Source organism: Corvus moneduloides, chromosome 2 (assembly GCF_009650955.1).
Source record: "Corvus moneduloides isolate bCorMon1 chromosome 2, bCorMon1.pri, whole genome shotgun sequence".
In the NCBI taxonomy this organism is placed as follows: Eukaryota; Metazoa; Chordata; class Aves; order Passeriformes; family Corvidae; genus Corvus; species Corvus moneduloides.
Window position 1 is genome coordinate 7432422 of NC_045477.1, and position 11189 is coordinate 7443610.

The 11189-nt window shown below is 39.2% G+C and overlaps 1 long non-coding RNA gene across 1 annotated transcript; it reads left to right on the top strand.

The window, feature by feature from the left end:
• The first annotated feature begins 929 nt into the window (after nucleotides 1–929).
• LOC116438200 lies at nucleotides 930–3773 on the top strand. Its single transcript, XR_004237626.1, has 2 exons — nucleotides 930–1331; nucleotides 2568–3773. It is a non-coding gene; the product is annotated as an uncharacterized LOC116438200 (long non-coding RNA).
• Nucleotides 3774–11189: the final 7416 nt, after the last annotated feature.

Sequence of the window (11189 nt, forward strand, 5' to 3'; positions counted from 1 at the left end):
CTGGCTACAATGGCTGCGTTTGTTGACATTTCTATTCAATCCTACAGCCCAGATGTGCCTTACTTCACTGTGATCCTGGAGGAAATCTATTGAAGGCAATGGAGGTACATGAGTTTAAATGGCTGAACAAGGAGAAATGCATCACGTGAGTTAGAGTAGACAAGGATGAATCCACTGTCCTCATTTAACTTGCAGCTTAAGCTTGTGGCATTCCCTGAAGTTTCTGGAGGTAGGAGAATGGTGCACTAATTCACTATCATCCTGCCAAGTACATCTGTGTGGCTTTTATTAGGTCTGCAATTTAGGTTCAGTATAAAGTAAAAGAGAAGAAATTCTGGTTTATCAGTTTTATGACAGTGTCACTCTTTCACTGCCAAAGTGGAAAAGTCATTTCCTGTCAGCTCAGCTGCTGAACGAGGCAGGTACATATCCACTGGGGTTTAAGGGGCAATACTTTTGGGACATCAGACCTTTCCTCGTCTTAAGGGATAAATCTAAAATCTTGGCAAGATTCTTATTTTCAATTTGTATGGCAGAGTTTAGGTGCAGTCTCAGACCATTAATATGGCAGATGATGATTTGGGAATGAACAGTGCCCAGAGTTTGACCCGTTGTGCCAGGGTTCACATCGTGGGCTGCTGTGCCAAGCCTGGGAACAGTGCAGTGTTCACCCTCCCCTGGCAGCACCCAGTGAAGGGAGGGGATCTGGGCTGAGCTGGGCAGGGCCAGGGGTGCTGATGGCTCGAGCTCAGCCACAAAAGCAGTCCCTGCTCTGGGACAGCATCAGGGGAGGGAACAGTCAGACACATTTCCAGGGTGGGGGGCAAGGTTACAGTGATAAGACAGATCCAAGGGCAAGCCAGTCTGTGGGTCAGGGGCAGAATCTGATGGATGGGGAAATGCTGGAGAGATGGATGGATGGATGTGGAAATGCTGGGGTGTGGTAAGTCTGCAACACAGATGGAGTGTATTATCTACAGCTGAAGCCAATCTTGAGAGCCTCAGTTTAAAAGCAGACCCCAGGGAAAGGGTGCGGGCTTTGTTAATGTTCAGCTGTTTTGCTTTGTGCTTTTTCTCAATTAGTCCTGAGCTGAGGCGGTCAAAACCCTCAGAAAGGGGAGGATACAGTAAAAGCCTTTAGGCTCTGCATTTGTGTTATATCTGTGTACGATAAGATGGGAAAGGTCACGATTAGAGCAAATTGGTTGCTGTTTTAAGCTACTGTAGCTGGACTTTTAGAACCCCTTGTGGTTAAATGTTTATGAGGGTAACTTGGACTGCTGCTGAAGATTCTTTCTGGATGAAGACTGCTGTGGATTCTCCATTTGTGAGTAAGTCAAATAGGTGATAACAAAACTAAAAACTCCTATAAAGTACATATTCCTATTCACAGAAAAAAATTTACATGCTTGTGTCTTGTTGTTGTTGTTGCTGTTTGTTTGGGTTTTTTTAAAAAAATCCTAAAATCTTGGAATTCTGAGGTGTATAATCTCAGGACTATTGTTTTAACATCTGCCCCTTTTTAGAAGTAATACACCTTTTTTAGAAGAGGTCAGCTTGTGCATTTTGCTGGCTGTACTTCTCAAGGGGTAGTAATTTATTTTTTTCTCCTTTTTTCCCTTCCTACTTACCCATGCACTCTGTGATACTTAAAATGAGTTTGGTATTTCTACTGGTGGTTCCTTTAGAATTGACTGAGTTTTGTGTCTGAGGCTTTCACAATGACCCTAGGAGCTCTAACTGTGGTTTTTCTCCTTGAAAATAAGACTCATTTCACAGCATTAATCTATGAATATCTGTTTGAGGAGACCATACTTTCCTTGGTAATAGGTAAGGCATACAAAACCCCTTCTCCTCTGCAGCAGTTCACAGTTTTTGATGACTTCCAGCTGACCCCATCACCTCAGAATTGGAAGTTCTTCCAAATGTAAACTTAAAAATAGGGTTGTTAATTTATAGTACTGCAGCTCTGCCTAGCGATGGTGACTTGCCTAGATAAGTCTCCCATATTAGTTTAACCCTGTACACTGACATATAGAACTTTTGTTCTATATTCTTGTTGCCTAACTTGGGTGGTTTGGAATCTTAAAATTTTACCAAGCATCTACTTTAAGTTTTCCCTCTTATATCTAATAAAACCAAAATTTGGACAAATGACCTCCAGCTGTTGACTTGACACTGCAGAAATGTTTTAGGGTTGGATCACAGCAGAGCCTTCAGGATATGTATTATGAAATCTAACATCAAATTTTATGTCCCTTTTTCAGTGTAGGTTCTTTTCTCCTCTTTAGCACCCTGCTCAGCCTCCTCTACCCCAATGCACCTATCATCCTACATGGCAAAAAAGCTCAGCTTGTTATTGGACACTTCCTTTTAAATTCTCAGTATACAGACTTTTTCATAATGTGACAAGCAGCCATTTGCACATGAAGATTATACCAGTAGTACTGTGCTGTCCTCTTTGCTGAAGACACTGACAAAGCAGGTTCTGGGAACTCATACTAAACCCAACTGCTGTAGTTTTTAAAGCAGCAGTTTGGTATGTGAGCATCTATTCTTACTTGTAGCACCCTGGGAAAGTGCCTGTGGACCCACAGCTCCTCTATCCCTGTGAAAGAGAATAATAGGTATGTAAAGTCTCTCTAACCACTTGCACAGGTATTCATAACATAACACAGAACATTCTTATCTGTGAGCATAGCTTGCTTTCACTATCAAATGAAGACTTCAGTTTCTTAAAAAAAAAAAAAGATGGATGTAAATATATAAATCTCTGTGACTGTTACTTTTTGACAAATGATACAGGCAGCCAGGTAATTTGTTCAGGTTTCTTTGTTAGTTATCCAGTGCTGAAGTCCAGATTTTAATCTGTAGTGAAGTACAAGGATGGGAGGTGCTTGAAGATCCCAATTGTACATTGATATCCAGGTAAAGTAAGAACGAGCAGGTGAAGGTGTCTCCCTGTCCTGCAGAGCAAGAACTACTGTCCTTTGCCAGAATGGTCAAAAAAATGTAGCAAGGAAAAGCCCCCTTGTTACCCCTTGGTGTAGTGAGGTTGACTGCGGTCTTTCTAGTTTTTTCTGCCTGGGTGGTGATCAAGTGAGCTGTCATAGTGGAGCGAGTCTGAGTGAGAAGGTTTGGAGTAAAAGCCATGTCCTTGGTTAGCGATGTCTATGTTCTTTTCACTCCTGTTGAAGATTTGTGCTTTAATCCAGCAGAAAAGCTCACAGCCTCTCCTCACTGCTGATTTTCTGCCTGATCCTTTGGTTAAGTCATAATCCTATGTGTGGCATTGCAGTCATGAAAATTATGTCACAAGTCCAGCATAATGTTTTTTTCTGTAGGATGAAGCAGTAAAAGGAAAGGAGCTGAGAGAGGGAAAAATGCAGTTTATAGAAATATTTGAGAAATAGAATGGTATTTCTTCCTTTCTTTGAATTTAGTAGCTCTTCAGTATGCAGCGTACAGACCCTAGGACTTCTACAGCAAAAGAGGCTTTGGTCTGTGTTTTCCTCTTTCCTGTGTTCTCATATTAATCACATTTCCTTTTGCTTGGGGAGGGAACATAATTGTGAGTATTTTTTTTTTGTGAGTATGTATATTTGTAACAACTTTATAATTAGAAGAGTCACTCCAGAGGGGAAAAAAACAACCCAAATATTTTTGCTGGAGGACTGAACTGGGACTTGAGAATCAGTGGATAATGTTTTCAACCTTGGCTTTTAACATATGAGGTTATATTGGAGTGGGTGCTGTCTTTCCACATGCACTCACAACACATCTAATCTCTTTTGTCAAAAGCAGAAGTGCTACTATAACATAATAAAATATCACTGCATTGCATTTATGACACTGCAAATAACGGGCAGGGCTGAACACATCTGCGTGCTCAGGCCTGCATATTTCATGAAAATAGTGATACTGTTCCAACTTTAAAATGTTCTTTTTATTTACTGCTTTCTTTATAGACACTTGTAAGATGTTTATCGCCCAGTTGTCTTTAATATTTAAGTGCTACATATTTTGATAAATGTCAACACATCTGCAGAGAATGACAGGGATTAATTTATATAATTCTGCAGTTTTTTAGCACAAATATTGTAGATGTTTAATTAATTACATGGAAGTTTTTTAAAGTTGCATTAACTTGAAATCAAAGCAGAGTCTGGCCTACACTGGTTCTGCACTAAGTTGTCCTTTATAAAGTAAAATTACATCAGATGACAGCAGTAGAATGACCATTAGAAGGTTTTGTAATTTTTCTGCCTTCAGTTAAGGAAAGTGAACCAACTTGAATTCATTGTTTAAATTTCCAAGGAATGATTCTTATTGTCTGATGTCTTATCTTATTATTGTTATAAATAAAATATGTAATTTGTGCTATTCTATATAAAAATGAAATGTAATTAGATCCTACAGAGACCGAGTTTCTAAATCCCTGCACCAGCCTGGCTGAGAGAAAAATTTCACAACACTAAAAGTATTTCTTTCACAATAAGTGAGGATTACACCTAGGTGGGGTTGGATCTTATCACCGGGACATTTGCACCATGACGACTTGATCACCACCTTCTGATATCTACATCTCATCTGATAAGGAATCGGACATTCCGGGAACTAAAAGTAACTGTTCTGGAAATGGCCCACTCACCACCCAGGATGGACAATTCATCAGACCCAGGAAAGGCTTTGTGCAGCCCAACTCCAGGACAAGAAAACTTCATGAATACGAGAAGAATAGAATTAACTCGGACTCTGCCCAAAAACTGTGTAAGAAGACACCAGCCAAAGCAGCACTCGTGAACTTGGGAGGTCTGGTGCGATAGAGGTCAGATCTATGCGTGTTCACCCAGCTCCGACCCCGGGCTCGGGGCTGCTTTTCTCGATCGTGGCGTTTGAAAGCGATATTTTGGTCGCATAATAAATGTCATTTCTTTATAAATTTTGATTGGGCAACCCTGTTTATGTTATTATGATAATCTTTTAGCTGCAGTATGGAACTGAGACAATGAAATTTTTCAATAGAAAGTATGTTTTCTCCTTTGGCAACTGGAGTTATCACTAGATGTAATAAATAAAGTGATTTCTAAATGGAGTGTATCTATATACTGTGTTTTGATGTACTGTGGACTTTATCTTATGATATTAATTTTTGATTTCAACTGCATATTATCATAATTTGAGACAGGGACATGTAGCTCTGTTGCAACCAAATGAAAATCCAAAGCCTTTTATTAAGCAAATTTTGTTTCTAACATTTAAATATTTCTCCTTCAAAATGCTGCCCTCAGCAGCATTTGGGGATTTATTCACTGGCAGAAGCAATTTATTTTTTATTTTTAATAAATGGCCCTTTAGGCACTTTGGACAGTTATAGCAGAATTAGCAGTTTGGTCACATTTGAAGTGTTCCCTCTGAGCAGCTATAACACAACCTTGTTATTTCTTTATGAAATGGGATCTAAGCTTCATGTATGTCCTGTTAGGCTGCAGTTCAAAAAATAAAAATGATAACCTCATGGGGCTGATCTTTGTTAATGTACTGTGACCCCTGCTATTTTCAAATTGGCTCTAAAGTACTCCCTTAGTGCAGCCATAGTAAAATAGTCCAAAGAACTTTTTGTAATGAAAACGAATTCTGTGACACCTATAGATATTTGTGTGACTTATCCTGCAGTGTAAATGTGTGGTATTTGTGTGTGTATTATGTTGGGTGATCTCAGACATCCATCAGAGTTTGGTATATGTGTGAAACTGTTTATTCTTGTTAAGGTCTGAGTGTAAGATGGCCTACAAGGCTCTTCACATATTAATAACTAATCTCATTTTTGACCATATTCTAAAATTTATAAAAATATCCATTTTTTCATTTCTTGGGGCTTAAGGTGATTGTAAACAAAAACAGGATTTCCTCACTTTGGCCACTGTACCAGCACTATAAACAAAATTAGGTGTTTCAAGTTTTGCTTTTTCCACAGCAATCTGAAACATGCATGACATAAATCCTTCAGTCTAGAGCACTGTATGTCAAATTTTCTAATATTTCCCTCTGTGTACCGCGTATTATGTAGCTTCCAAACTTTTGAAAACACTCAGCATAGAGGATTTTGCTGAATTTTGCTGAATTTTGCTGAATTTTGCTGAATTTTGCTGAATTTTGCTGAATTTTGCTGAATTTTGCTCAAGAAAAATCTGTGGAGGAAGCTGAATCAAGGAGTTTTGTTTTTCATATATAGCATTAAGAGTGGATTGCCTCCTAGAAAAATCTTATCTGTCATTTGCAGTGACCCAGACAATACAGGGTCTTGCTTTCTTGGTCATGGAATGGGCTAGGTTGCAAGAAGCATTTGAAGATCACCTGATCCAACAGCCTTTTTATTGGATCGAGTTTCTCAAAGGCCCCTTCATTCAACCTGACCTTACACACATCTAGTGATGGGATGTGCACAGCTTCTCTGGGCAACCTGTTCAGTCTCACCTTCCTGCTAGCAAAAAAAATTTCTTGCCTATATTTAGTCTAAGGATAACTTTTTTCAGTTTAAAATTATTACCCCTCAATCCCATGGTACAATTTAAAGTGGAAAAACTAAGGGAAAGAGGAGGATAATAAGTTTTAGACCTATCCTGGAGCTTTTTATATTGAAAACACAGGCTAATATGAATAGGGAACTTGCAAAAACATGAGAAAATGCTTCTAATGTCACTTGCTTAGCATTCATAGGAAGCTCAGACTAAAAGAAAATTTTCCATTGTTATCTTATCAAGTGGTTTAAGAAAAAACCTCCTTAAATTTTACAGCATTGTAAAGAAAAGCTCATGAAAGTTCAAACAGCATTTGCTTGTAGCTGTTTAGATGGCCACAGTAGAATTAAGTTTATCTTACTGGTGGACAAACTGTATGTATAAAAAAAACCTAGAAATATGACACTGGATATTCAAGAAGAAAAAATGAATAAATAACAGATTCAGTGTAACCCTAAATACACAGACTTCAAAGCAGTGTTAAACTAGAATTCCTTAGATCTGGGAAAGTTAAGTCTATCATCAGTAAAAGTATACAGATTTGATTAAAACTTGAGAAAGAATAAATATATAGTGTGGTTAAATGACAAGTTTCAAAAGGATAAATTCCTTCAGAAGTATTTTATAAATAGTATCTAGCAAAGGGTTGGGCAGGAATTGTAGTTCCATTACAAGAAAACTTGAGTAGGAGCTAGTCAGACATATCAAAACTTTAGCATGCCTACAGCATACTGGATGAAGGGAAAGTCAAGAAAATTGAGACTGAATAGAGAAAAGTAAAAAAAAACCCTGTCTCACAAGGTGATTGAATGCTTTGGTGGGTACTGAACTTCTGAGGGTAGTTATTAAATTATCATGAATACATAGTGTTTCATACACTATATCACTGTAATAACTAAATCTGTCTTGTTTCTTGTTGGACAGGTGTATTTGAGTCCATATCAATATGGCTAAGTAAAACAACATTAAATTGGAGATGGTCAGTGGTTCGCATTGGGTAGTATGTATGCTTGTGGTTCATCTTAAAAAATTTGGGAGAGGATGGTGATGCCTTGAAGTGGCTACCTGAAAACTGAGGCTACATAAGATTAAGAGAATAAAAGCCGGTATTTATTTGAAGGGCCTTTAAAGGTGCACCTTGGGCAGCGAAGAGGCTACATCCGAGATGGACCCCGGGTCACGGGTCCTTTGCACTTTTAGACGTTTGGTCCATTTGCATATCAGGGTTGATTCTCCACTTAGTCTCAGGCAATGAAGTAATTACCTCAAGTTTTCCCCCCTTTTCAAAGGCTTTAGTTTGCATATTTCAGGGCCTGGGACAACAAGGTGTCCTTGAGTTCAGGCCCAGAGAGGGTTTGCCATGTCTAACTGAAATGTGAGAACAGTAGCTAACAGGCTATATGAAGTGTCAGATTTACACATGTCATGGGTTAGCAAGCATAGTCCCGGAAGGGACGTCCTTGCTAAGGGGTGCTTACAGTTTCCTCTGGGAACTGATAGAACCTATCAGCTGGCCAGTTTGAATATGGACAATTCTTTAAGCCACTTAAAGTTGTGATCACCTCTGTGATCCACATTTAAGAATAGGCAAACTCCCCCTCCAAGCTCTCTCTCGTTTCCGGCGCTGGCACAGGTGGCTGCGGGCCCCGAGTGGGGGCCAGCGGGCCCAGCCAGGCCCTGCTTGGGCCAGACCGGGCCGGGCCACGGCCGTCCTGAAGCCATGGACCTGTTCCAGCCATGGAACCCCCCCCACTGCCTTGCCGTGGGCAGCCGGAGCGGCTCGGCTCTCCCCCCTCTCCACTGCGATAAGAAAAATTCAACATTCCAGCTGCAAAGCTGCAAGGCCGAGGTGAGAGTAACCCTTTTATTGCTGTGAAGAGCTGAAAACCTGAGGGAAGAGAGAGAGGAGATGCTTAAAGCTGAAATTCTGTTGTGAAGCTATGATATATCAGAGTATCCCGTTGTAATTTCATGAAGATATGGGGGGTGGAGTGTTCAACTCGTGAGCAAAAGCACCTGCGCTGAGATAGGCAGATGCTGACGCAGCTGTAATTTCATGAGAAGTTTGGACAGGGAGAGATGAACCAGATGAGGACTTTTGCTCCAAACGGGAAAGGAGAAAACCTCAGTCCGTAGAGATGAACCAGATGAGGACTTTTGCTCCAAATGGGAAAGGAGAAAACCTCAGTTCCTAGAGATGCTCCCAGAGATAGTCCTAAAGATGAAGATGATGAAGACCCTTTGCTCCCAGGGAAGGAGAAGGGCCTCTGTTTTTGTTTCTGAACGGCTCAACCTTAAAATTGTACCCCAAAAAACTTCAAGAGTGGACCCTCGAAAGCAGTTGCGGGAAAAGCTGCAAGTCGGGGGAAAGGACTCACACGCAGGCAGAGAGACTCCTCTTCCTAAATGGACTGAACAATATTTGGAAGTGGGCGGCTCTCTCGTTGTGATACTGTTTTCATAGCATGAGCAAGAAGAGACTTCTCTTTCTAAATGGACTGAACAAGGTTATTATGGAAGTGGTAAACAGACTGAACATCGAAAGGGTTGTCTTTTCACATTGTCAGTGGGAGAAGGGAGGAAGGTGGGGGGAGGAGGAGAGTTCTGAAGGTGGTATAATTTTTTTTTCCTCTCTTAGGTCTGTTAATAAACTTCTTTATATTCTTTCAAGTTTGGTGCCTGTTTTGCATTTCTCCTAATTCTTATCTCACAGCAGATAAACAGTAATGAGTATTTTGGACCAAACCACTACACTAAATTGGTGTTTCCGCCCGGTTACAATCCGAACCCGCGACAACACACTAGGCAGCACAGGATCTGAAAAATATAAAAGCTAAAACCTAAGGCATAAATGGGACTTGCATGATTCATCTCACAAGCACAAAGGCACTGTGTGAGCTTGATCTTAAGTATGCAAAGCGAATTTTTGTGTGTATGTACACAGGTGTACTTGCACATATACATGAATGGAAAATGAGCAGCTTCCAAGGAAGAAGAGGTAAAGCTACAATTTTTAAAACAAAAATGGCTTGTATTTTTGTTTAGATACAGATATACTCTTTAAAAGCCTTGATACAATCATGGCTTTGCCTTAAAAAATCAGATAATTTATTATTTAACTGTTTTAGAGCTAATTCTTTTCATGGAGTTATTTGGGGAAGATTGTCAAATAGTGAGAAGCAAATTAATGGTATTGATTAAAAATGAGAAATGGAAAGCAGAAGCCAGAAAATGTGAATGTAAATCACATCTTTAGTTTGTCTAAAGGCTAACAGTTGTTAGGATATTTCCCATGTCAAATTTTCTCCAGATAATTATATGGCATGTGAAAATAGAAGAAAGGACTTCAGAGAAGCAAAATTTAGAGCTGACACTAAATTATTGAGGCTAGTCAAGTATAATGAAGCCTGAAAACATTCTGAAGTAATAATAAGGTTAGATGAATAGGCAGTAGGACAGGTAATGTAATTCACTCCTAACAGAAGTAGGAAAACCTTAACTGGAAGGAGGGAAGGAGTGATTGGACTTTTTCGTACCTCTGGCATCAAAAAGTAATTATAACCACTGAGGAAATAAATCCCATTGGCACTGAAGTTTAAATAACTGAGTGAGAACAACTGCACAAATTCTTTTCTTATCAGGTATCTGGAGCCTGAGGTCTGTGGTATCAGCCACATTTGGAGATAGGGAAGTAATTCCCAATTCTTCAATTGCCTAATTTAAATAAAACATTTATCCCTGATTTTTATGGCCAAAAATTTCATTTTTAACAGGTCATGAGAACTTGACTGTCTTTGCTTTACAAGAGAAAGATTTTTTTTTTTTTTTTTTTTTTTTTTCTTTCTCCCCTTCAGCTCAAATGTGTAAATCTCTAGGGTGTGCCTATTGCAATGGTAACTTCTACTAACTCACAAAATGTTGGAATAGACATTCAATTATGTTGAATTAACATATAAAAGTTGGATCTTTGCATTGGTGCTGGTTTACTGAGAATCTAGGCAGAATCTGGCTCCTCAATTACTGAGGTTTTCAAGCTAAATTAACTTAAACTTTTCTTTTGGTTTTAAGAATTAGTGAAGTTGTCCTGCAGTGGATTTACTCTACAGTTTTGACAGAAAGTGTTCATTTTCACACCTTTGCATGGGAAATGTGCAAATTCATAACATCAAATAATAAATAAGTTCAGTCAAAAAATAAAATGAATATTTCACTTCAGGTTGGAATTCATGGTCCAAAAATGGACAAAGATGATAGAAAATCAGGTGGCTAACAGTAGGATGATGATGTGCATTAGTCTTGGGGTGCCTCAAATGGATTTCAATTTCTGGACAGATAATTCATGGCAGTGACTTGAAACCACGTCCTCTGTTCTTCTGGATATGTGCAGGCTGCCCTCTTTCTCAGTCCTTGCTGATTGAGCAATTTTCCTTTCATATTGGAACAGCTGTATTGATTTGCTCATGGACTAGACTAGGCTCCTTTTTTACATAGCCAGGCTGGACTTTCAATACTCAACCTGGAAACACAGAAGACTGAAAACCATTTGATGTGCATTAAAGAGAGGAAAAAAATCAAGTATTCCAAGTAGTATTGCTTGATCAGTGTTTATTATTTTGGGCCAGAAAATTCCATATTCAACAGAGTTGAATGAGTTAAATGAGTTAATAT